The sequence below is a fragment of the Gopherus evgoodei genome, chromosome 3 (assembly GCF_007399415.2).
Source record: "Gopherus evgoodei ecotype Sinaloan lineage chromosome 3, rGopEvg1_v1.p, whole genome shotgun sequence".
NCBI lineage: Eukaryota > Metazoa > Chordata > Testudines > Testudinidae > Gopherus > Gopherus evgoodei.
Genome location: NC_044324.1, coordinates 37754233 through 37765601, shown reverse-complemented (window position 1 = coordinate 37765601; position 11369 = coordinate 37754233).

Sequence of the window (11369 nt, the reverse complement as noted above, 5' to 3'; positions counted from 1 at the left end):
ATGGGATAGCTACCCACAGCGCAACGCTCCGGAAATTGACGCTAGCCTCGGTACATGGACGCACACCGCCGAATTAATGTGCTTAGTGTGGCCGCGTGCACTCGACTTTATACAATCTGTTTTACAAAACTGGTTTATGTAAAATCGGAATAATCCCATAGTGTAGACATACCCTTAGTTTGAAGCACCTATGTCCTTTTCAAATAGAACTATACTGACAGGAACTAGGAATCTTTTAGTTCATGTCTGCAGTGTCCACACCTGGGAGTTACAAACAAGCATTTTGGTGCACACTGCTATTCATACCCCTATACTCTGTCCTGCAGTGCAGTGTAGACGTAGCCTGTTGTTATTATTTTTTTTTGTTTTGGCCTAATTTAACATTAGATTTTTTTGTACACACACACACACACAAAGCAAGTAAAGACCACAGAATTTGCACCTGTTTTTCTTTTGTTTCACTTATATTCTTCCCCAAATAGTCATTTTCTTAACATGTTTTAAAAGATTTCCAAAACATATTCATATATGTCAGGGATCGGCAACCTTTCAGAAGTGCTGTGCTGAGTCTTCATTTATTCTCTCTAATTTAAGGTTTTGCATGCCAGGAATACATTTTAACATTTTCAGAAGGTCTCTTTCTATAAGTCTATAATATCTATAAACTATTGTTGTATGTAAATGTTTAAGAAGCTTCATTTAAAATTAAATTAAAATGCAGAGTCCTCTGTACAAATGGCCAGGATCCGGGCAGCGTAAGCGCCACTGAAAATAAGCTTGTGTGCCACCTTCGGCACCTGTGCCATAGGTTGCCTACCCCTGATATATGCAGATACTAAATTTGTGTCACCACTCTTCAATGAGCTGAAATACTGTTGTCTGAGAACTTTAGCAAATGAGGGCAGAGGTCTTCCTGTTGTTGTGTACGTATGTTTTAATAGTCAGTAGAGCTGTAGTGTATTTTGATTGGTTCATATCCATCACCTCCATTTTCTCAGACATAGCATTGCACAGTGCACAATTGTAGTGAGAGAAATGCATCACATGGGCTGGAGCTCTCATTACACTGTGGGCTTCCTCCTCCTGCTTGCTTCTTGACTTTGGCTGGGTTTATTTTCAAGCTTTTAAATGTTCCCAGGTTCTCACCCAATATTTTTTTTATAATTTTTGTACTCTCCTTTTTCAAAATGTTGAAATTTGGTTTTAAAAATCTAGTATTATTTATAGGGTATTTAAACCTTTATGAACAACACTTACATCTCTATAATACCTTCCATCCAACGAACTCAAAGCACCTTGCAAACATTAATAAACTCAATTTCATGCTATCACAGTAGGGTAGATTATTATTATCCTCATTTTACAGATGATGAAACTGAAGCACAGAGAGATTAATTAACTTGCTCAAAATAGCACAGAAAGTCTGTGATAGTTCCAGAACAGAACTCTGTCACCTGACTTCCAGTCCTGTACTTCAACCTCAGGATCTTCCATTCCTAGCCCTTATTGCAGTGAGAGAAAGATCTCTTTTCTCCATCATTAGGGATATAACTGTGTTCCTTGAAAAGCCCTATTTTTACTTTCCATATAATGGTGGTTAGCAGATTGCTTTGAAAATTTGCAGGGTTACTTTGAGTGCTAAGGAGACATTTTCTGTAGCTTAAAGAAAATTGGTCAAGGTGTACTGGAGTTAACAGATTGCTAAAAAATTACTCTGATTTGATATTTTCATTTGTCTAAATTTTTTTTGTTTCCCTCTAGCTCCAAAAAATGGCTTGCTACTACCCTTCCAAACTTTCCGCACAGTCAAGTTCTAAACACTTCTGCACACACTATATTGGAAGAAAATAGGATATAATTAAGCAAAGTAATTAACAATTATTGTATCTATTTATGGCAGTTAAAGTCTACTTACAAGCAGTTTGCCTTCTGGTGTCTAGTTACAGCGTAGTGAGAACATCAGAATCCTAAACTTCACCACTGTGACAGATGTTTTTTCTTAGTGTTACATTATGTTTTTGAAACTATGGGAGGAAGATTCTAAGTCCAAATTTGCATGCTTGTTTGGTTTATTCAGTTATTCTGCCTGTTTTGTAGCAATGGATTTATCTCAGAATGGCACCTCAACTATGATTTTTTTCAGCAACATCTGAAGAAAATTGTTCAAGCTGATTTTGAGTTATAGAGCAATAAAAATTACCCTGAATATGGACCACTCAGTAACAACTCGATAGTTCAGTTTGCTCCCAGATTTCCAATAAAAGCCCTATATTCATTACCTTGATAACTATGCATGGAATAGGTATTTTGGGGATTACTGTCAAGGTATACTAGACATTTCTGGGGGGCAGGGTGGCCATTGGAAAGTTTGAAGACGGCTGATCAAACAATTTTTAGCCACAGTTGCTTAAATATGACTCTTAAATTGTTCAAAGTGGCTATTTTAAATTTCTCTGATTTAAAAAAGCCTGATTGTAAAACTTCCAACTTTCCATACAGTTAAATAGCTCAGAAATCAAAAGCTAATGAAACAAACAGGCTAATTCAAAATGACAAAAGATATTAACCAAAATTTAGCCTTGTGGTTTGAACCCTGCATCACTCAATAGATGCTTGAGAAAGTTCTTCATGACAAGAGGTTGGCAAAATGAATTAAAATCTGCACTAAAGGCAGGGAACTACTAATAGCTTGTAGCTTCTTGCCTGGCCAGCAACCACACTCCACACACCAAAAACTCTAACCCAGAAACCTATCCTTGCAACAAAGCCCGTTGCCAACTTTGTCCACATATCTATTCAAGGGACACCATCATAGGACCAAATCACATCAGTCACACCATCAGAGGCTCGTTCACCTGCACATCTTCCAATGTGATATTCGCCATCATGTGCCAGCAATGCCCCTCTGCCATGTTCATTGGCCAAACTAGACAGTCTCTATGCAAAAGAATAAATGGACACAAATCAGACGTCAAGAATTACAACATTCAAAAACCAGTCGGAGAACACTTCAGCCTCCCAGGTCACTCAATTACAGACCTAAAAGTCGCAATTCTTCAACAAAAAAAAGTCAAAAACAGACTCCAGTGAGAAACTGCAAAACTGGAATTAATTTGCAAACTGGACAACATTAAATTAGGCTTGAATAAAGACTGGGAGTGGATGGGTCATAACACAAAGTAAAAACTATTTCCCCGTGCTAATTTTTCCCCTACTGTTACTTACACCTTCTTGTCAACTGTTTGAAATGGGCCATCCTGATTATCACTACGAAAGTTTTTTTTCTCCTGCTGATAATAGCCCACCTTAATTTATTAGTCTTGTTAGAGCTGGTATGGCAACACCCATTTTTTCATGATCTCTGTGTATATATATCTTCCTACTGTATTTTCCACTGCATGCATCCAATGAAATGGGTTTTAGCCCACGAAAACGTATGCCCAAATAAATTTGTTAGTCTCTGAGGTGCCACAAGTACTCCTTGTTCTTTTTGCTGATACAAACTAACACAGCTACCACTCTGAAACTGTTCTAATTTGGGTAACTACATTTTGTGGTCTTAAAATACCTCATGCAGTTTTGTGTGGATCGATGATTGCAGTGTGGCTGGATAGCTTATGTGATCCACTGTCCTCTACTGCAGTGGTCTCCAAAGTGGGGTGTGTGCAACCCAGTGGGTGCGCAAGAGGATCTTTCATGGTGCGAGGCAAGAGGAGCACTGCCAGAGCAGCGCAGCTTTTTTTTTTTCCCTTCGGCAGTTCGGCCGGGAGTCCGAGCGGCTTTTTTTTGTTTTTGCTTTGACAGTTCGGCCGGAAGCAGGGGGTGTGTGCTCAAAATTTTTTTACTGATTGGGTGCGCAATCAAAAAGGTTTGGAGACCACTGCTCTACTGGATGGAACAAACTATGATTGGTGGAGAAATACATACTGTATAATGGCTTGTTGGCAACATGAAGATGATAAACTGCAATAGGACACAAAGTAGGGATTTGTTGTAGTCTTGGGAGAAACAAGAAGAGGTTGTGGGATACATGGGGACATTGAGAAGGGTCTATAGATGGGCCAGGAGGGAAGGGGCATGGCTGGAATGTCTACAACCTAAGATCTATGAGATCCATTCCCTGGTTGGGAGATAGGGACGCATAGGAAACTGTGGTTACTAAAATACCATATGAACAGGTGCTCTACTGACAGGCCAAAAGGAACATCACTAACAGACCAAAATGAATAGGAAACAAATAGGAAAACTGTTGTCTTAAAATTCTACCAGCAAACAGACAAAGTGTTCCAGCAGCTTGTCCCACTCCCATTATTCCTCGCTCAGATCTGGCCCATTACCTCATACGTGCCTCCAGAGTGTTTATTCAGCACTATGGAAACAGGTGCAATGGACAAAATGACAAAGGGCTCCATTCACAAAATGAAAGGCTTGTTCAGGTTTCTCTTGTGTGAAACAAAGCCTCCTGCTGTTCTGCTCCTGACCCCATGCACAGACTCAGCAAGCGCTAAAACCCGTGCCCAGATTTACATGAAAAACAGATGGATGTAGAGAAATGCCCCTTTTCTACATGCCCCAGCAAGCTTCCACATGGGATTTGTGGTTTGCCTATGATAAAATGTACTAGAGACTGAATATATAAACAAACAGTGCACTGTGTTATTTCAGGAACAGTACAACTAACTATCGGCATTATAGTGATGAATTCTTTTGTTACATCAGTGTGCTATGGTGTCTGGGGATGTCACAAACCTCTCAAGCCTGTAAACATGAACACTGATCAAGGTTTAGGTCAATTGTTTGGCCTGTTTGACCAGAATGTATGTGCCTAAGTCACCTGACACTTCTCAATATGTCTTGTTTTTCCTTCTACAGTGTCGTAAAGGCACAGGCTCAAATTCACCTCTTGGTGTAACTGCACTGATGCCAAGGGAATTACAGCAGGGATGAATTTGGTCCACACTCTGTTTATAAAATAGCACAGGGAAAATAAATGTCCTCTCCAGATTGGCTACATAAGGCCAGATCCTCCGCTGGTGTAAACTGGTGTGGTTCTGTTGACTTCAACAGTGTTACACCAACTTACGCCTGTGGAAGGTCTAGTCCAGAACCTGTATATAAAGGATATGAAGATTACTATGTTTAGCAACAGCCTTGTTCACTTATTTGCACCAGCTGACTTGAAGAAAATAACCGTTTCTGAGATGATCTGTTTCATGTAGTTATTTGTCGTTTTCACACTACTCCACCTCAGCGAGGTCGCTTTCTCTCCCTTCCCCAGAACAGCTCCACTGTGGGAGTTCTTCCTGCCCTCCACTGGCTAATCCTCACTCTTGCCAATGGCTCTGCAGCTCTTTCTTCTCTGTACTCCCCAAAGTTTCCAGGAAGGGATAGCTGCATTTTGTGTGTGTGCACACGTGCATGCGTGTGTGTGTGAATGGAGGCGTATGAGTGTGTACATGTTTGGGGCAGGGGGAGAGGGCAAAGGATCCCCGAGGCCTGGAAAGTTGTAACATTGTTTTTAAAGTTATTGACAGGCCGGTGAGTGCTGGGCAAAAGGTTTATAAAGATTTTAAATGGTGTAATACCTGGTGCTTGTACAGTACATCCGGGCAGCTCACTCATTTCCTGCGCTGCCCTGTATACCTGGTATATAGTAGCATTCTATTGACACCACTGTTTAAAATGGCAGCCAAGAAACAAGCAGATGGATGTAGTAGCGAAGGTGTTAAGCCTGCCAATTTAGGTGCATCTTCCAAATCATCGTATAACCAAAATGATTTTGGGAAGATGAGGAAATGCTGACTATCACACACCAGTAGATGTGTCATTCACAGACGTTTTAGCGAGCCATTTGATAATTTTCTATGTGAGTGACTAATGCAGGGTTATGAAAGAGGAGGAAGGTTGAAAAAATGAATTAAAATCTGGCCTAAGGGCAGGGATCTACTAGTAGATGGACACATTTCAAAGAACTAGGTATCTGCTTTTATTACTATAAAAATATGTAGGGATGTATTAAATATTGGTAGTTTCCTGCACGCTATATGGCATTAGCTGAACAGCACCTATGTTACATATGGCATTCTTCCTACACTATTTTCCCCCTCCTATAACACTCTTCTGATGTAAATCTGCTTTGAAAACAATGACTAGAGGGAATGTTGTTGGATCCCCATGGAAGAAGAGTGGTCAAGGGTTCCTGCCCCACACCGCCAAATCTGCCTGTCTGCCGCCTTTCCTGTAGAATGAGGACTTTGGTACAGTTATCCTTGTCTGTGTCACCTTGAGATTGGATTACTGCAATATTCTTTACATAGGGCTAGGTGTTAAAGCCATTCACTTGCACCATTGTAGTGGATGGCAGGATGAGGCCACCAGGACAAATTCTGCTTTGTCACACCTCTAGTACTCCACATAATTTATTTATAGATTTCTCTCATGTCCATTAATCAATTTATCCTCATAACATACCAGTTGATAGGGGAGAGTTATTGCCATTTCACAGGTCAGAAACTGAAAGACAGAGAGATCATGACAAGCCCCAGATCACAGAGGAATTCAGAGGAGGAGCTGGAAACAGAACCCTGATCTCGTGTCCCATTTTGCTGCCTTAAGCACAAGATCACTCTTCCTTGTCTGAAATCAAAAGAATTACCATGGATTTATTCTGGTGTAGCTGAAGATAGAATCTGATGCAACATATCTTCTTTAAAATCATTCTTACTTCTATCTATTTAGTTTTCTCAGCCTATTAAAGCTAGGGGGTGGGTCTATATCTTGACAAAGAAGGTTTGCCAACAAGATGCCACTTGTAAGAAGCAAAATTTCCCCACTAGTGGCAGTGCTGAATAATAAAATAATAATAATAATAATAATAATAATAAAATCTTTGCTTTAATATTAGTTGCTTTTGAAATGTAGGCTGGTTGGGATATTAGCCAAGCATTTTCTGTTTGATTCAATCTTTGGTCTTAGATATCAGATAATATTCAACCATAACATTAAGATACATGATTTTCATATCTGAAAGTTACATTATTTGCATGGACTTTTAAAAGGAGTGTCATCTGCTATTGAACTATGCCCTTAAACTATAGGCAGGGATCCTAGACTGCCACGTGGTTGATACATCTGTATACACAGAATGTTTTCAGGACTGTGCCTGCTTCATGTTTTTCATAGGATTTGAATTGCAAGGCAGTTGGTACTATTGTATGATTAACTCACTTGATTGCAACATACTGTTGGCTTCTACTAATGAACAATAATGTTTGCCAAGTGACAGTTCCTGCTACAGGGGTTCTGAAATGTGTTTACTTCATGCCTTGTCTAACTTATTTAGAATTTTTTTTCTCCATTACTGCTGGTAAAAAGAGCTAACCCATTAATAAGTACACACATTTCTTATTTTAAAAATAATTGTACTCAACTGAACAGTGTTTTTAAGCTATTTAGGCCCCAGACTAGTCCAATAGGTTCAGGGCAGAGAAAGAGGACAGTAGGGGTGGATAAATATGTGTGATATAACACAGCCAGAGGGAAGCAGGCGAGTGATGGATGGGAGATATGTAAGCCCCAGGATGATGACAGCCTTATTCCCTGCAGAGGGAAGAGAGGCTGCTACAGATTAATTAGAGCACCTGAAACCAATTAAGCCAATCAGAGCACGTGAAGCCAGTCACCTGATAATCCCCTCTCCCCCCCCCTTTCAATCAGACAATTGGAGGAGTTGAAGCAGAGAGGGTTGGTGTTGGAGCAGAGAGCAGTTTGGAAAAGTGCTGTGGTGGGTCAGAAGACCATGACCCTAGGTAAAGAGAAACCTGGCTTGTGCAGAGCAGAGGGACTCTACAGACACAAGGGGTTGAGAGAAACTTAGCCCAAGTGGAGAGAGAGCAGGAAGCTCCACAAGCTGAAGGGCTGGTGAGGGAAGTAGCCTGGGGGAAGGAATCACCAGTTCAAGAAGTTCACTGCTATCCCTAGGGCCTCTGGGCTGGGACCTGGAGTAGAAGGTGGGCCTGGGTCTCTCCCTCTCCACTCCCCTTTTCTGGGACACTAGGGGGACAGTTGATACTGCAGTTCAGGAGTGAGAAATGGTGCCCTGAACGCCCCCAAGAGGAGAAAGTGTGGGACCCATCATAATAGTGCTGGCAACTTGCCACCTATGCATGACTCAGAATTCACCCCTTGTATACATGTTCCTGGGGTTCTGGGTCAAGAAGCAGGTAGCCCTGTGCAAGCCACCTGCCTTCCCTCCCTGGTCCCACCTGAGCCCCTAATGCACTCAGTCATGCAAGCAACTTCTCTGGACTGGGCTGCATGTGTAGGTGGCAATCTGCCACCCCAAAACTTCTCAGCTTTTGCAGAACTCAATTCAGTGGCATGAGCCTATGCAGTCTAGCCCTATAGAGGCACAAATTGATCCACCACCTTGCACAGCATGTAACCTTCTGGAGAGTGGGGAAATAGAGAAGGGAGAGCTACGAAATCAGAGGAAAAAGAGAGTAACACCCTGAGATCACTTAAAAAAACCCAGAGAAGAAAAAGCTTGAGAAGGCAAAAAGAACTGTAGCAAAGGGGAGGAAAAGAAAATCAAGAGAGATGGCAGAAACTTTGTCCAGAAAAGGCAGTAGAAGGACACAGGGAATGGCCTCTCTGCCAGTGCCTCTCAAAGAGGGACAATGCTCTACTAGACCAAGACTGAACTCCCCCTCTCACAGGGTGCAATTATGAAGTTTACTAAAGCTACTTACATTAGTATTCTCCATTCATTCAAAAGCATCATCAGCCAAATCAAGAATGGGATTTATAGCTTCGTCTTCTATTGTCTATGATGCATTTTTTTTAATTCACTGACTTTTGTATTAGATGCTGTGCTGGGTCTTTTAATCTTTATGTGCTGTTTTAAAAAAAACCCTCTTCTTCATATCATCTTGTATAGTGTTTTCACAGCATCAGCTTTAATCTTGTATTTTTTCACAGCACCAGGAGGAGAAGGCAGACTTTATAGTTAAGGTGCAGGGACTGGTTGTTGAGTGATCTGCTTCTAGTTCTGACACAGACTTTCTATGTAGCCTTGGGTAAATTATTTAATCTCTCTGTGCTTCAGTTCCCTCACCTGGAAAACAAGGTTAATACTTACTGACCTCACATGGGTGTTCTGCGGTTTAGTACATTGATGTGTGAACATCATGCTGTAATCCTTAAATAGACAGTTCCTCTGGAAGTGCAAGGTATTATTATACACACCAAAGAGCTACTTGCCAAGCCAACACCTTCTCATCACTCAGATCCCTCCTAAAACTCACTTTCTATGTGGCGCAGGGTTCAGCTGGAGGTCAGCAGGTCTAGTGGGCAGGCCATGGCTGAACAGTCTTTCCCTACCCCCAAAGTCCTGGGATGGGCTTGCCTGATGCAGTCAAACTGCAGTCCATTGTTTCCCAAACAGAAGGGGAGGGGACGGTAGAGGAACTCAGACTCTACCACTCCACCAAGTCCCAGCTCAGGGCCCAGGGGGGAGAGGCATGTAGTGTGTCAGATGCCTCTTTCTGGTGCACTTGACCAGCTGTCCCTGGGCCACTTCCTATCTCCCCTTCAGTTTGGGGCACTGTTACAGCCTCTACCTCCCACAGCAGGGAGTGGGGGAGGGAAAAGTTGTCAGGCTCCTACTCTCCTGGCTGGGGTCTTATCCACAGCCCAAACCCTTCCCCTGTGGCTCACTGTCCCCAGAAGCTGCAAATGGGCTAGCTCCCTTCCAACAGCTTCTCCTTCACCCTCCCTCCTGCCTGTTAGCCACAGGCTGTTATCCAAAAATATATGTATCTATGTTTGTAATACACATACATGTTTAATGGAATCTTTAAGAATGGCACCTACCCAGAACTGGGTGAACTTTTACTGTGACTCTTGTTCTTCTGTCTCTGATTTCCCCCTATTGTTCATTTTTACTTGCTTAGGCATGTCTAAATTAGGTTCTTTTGGACAGGAATCACATCATGGCTTTTTATTGGCTCTGGAAGGTTCCTAACACACTTTTGGGTGTTGTATAATGAAATAATATTAATTCAAGGGTAACAGTAATTTTTTCTAAGCATTCATGCCTCAGAAACTTGGGAATTTGAATGTTTGCAGAACACACAATGGTTGAAAACTCGGCTATATTTGATTTTTGAATTAATATTGATGGAAAATCTTTTATAGGATTTTCTCAGCTTTAGTTAACACCATATTTATGGATCCTATATGATTAGTGCCTTTCCTTCCATTCCCTTTTCCCTTCTTTTTTTAGTGGATTCCCTCATCTCTATTAATTTCCTTCAAAGTGGGAGGCTTTTAAATATTTTGACTATGTATTAGTTTATTTGTATCACGTTTTACTGCTGTAGTGTGCTTTATACATGAAATTATTTTCTACACTAATATAAAAATATTATTCCTGCAGAAGGAGACCAAGCTACAGATGCTGTTTGCAACCCTAGGACTCTGAGTCTGCAAATGCTAACATATCTGCTTAACTTTACGCAGTGTGAGAAGTGCCATCATAGTTTTGCCACTGCCATCAATGGGGTCAGGATTTTACCCACAGTCCATTAAGTTAAGTGAGCACATCAATCCTTGTAGGATAAGAGGCTAAGTTTATTGAACCACACTCATTTTTACAATGATCAGAGCCTAAAGGACTAAATGTGAGTTCTTTCCTTGTTTTTTATTTTTTTATTGCATGTGCCAACCTACCGAGACAATGAACAGTGGAGCAAGACAGGGAGAAAGCTGTGAACTGTGGCTTAAGCAGCAATCCAACACAGCAACTGAATAAACATTAACAACATTTTTGCATTTGATCTTTAGGACATGTAGAGCTAAATGCCATGGATGGATGCCTACATGATGATGGGGGGGGAGCTAGGGTGCCAGGAACCTTTCCCACCCTCTTGTATTCCTGTGCTGGAGCTAGACACGGTCCTAGGGTTTGATTCTGTGCTGTGCCTCCTGGAGGAGCGGAACAGAAGGCGCAACCCTGGGGGATGAGGGGCAGAGATGTCTTTATATCACCTTTGCACCCTCTGGTTTCTGGACTGCTCCAAGGGGACTGAAATACCTATAGCGGTCCTATGTTGTGCCTGCTTTGGGGGAATTCTTTCTTGGCCCCTTGGGGTGCATTAGTGGCCCCTATATTCCACCAGGGCTGTGAATATGGGCTGGTTTGGAGGAAGGACTCTGTCCCCTATTGTCCTCAAACAGGATGGAGAAGCAAAGCATGTGGGTTCACACCCCAGTCTCTACCTTTTGCACTGGCCAGTGCACTCTACAGAAGAGTAGAGAGTCTGATCAAGCCAGAGGTTCAGTGCTCCTGGGCTCCTGATTTGGATGGC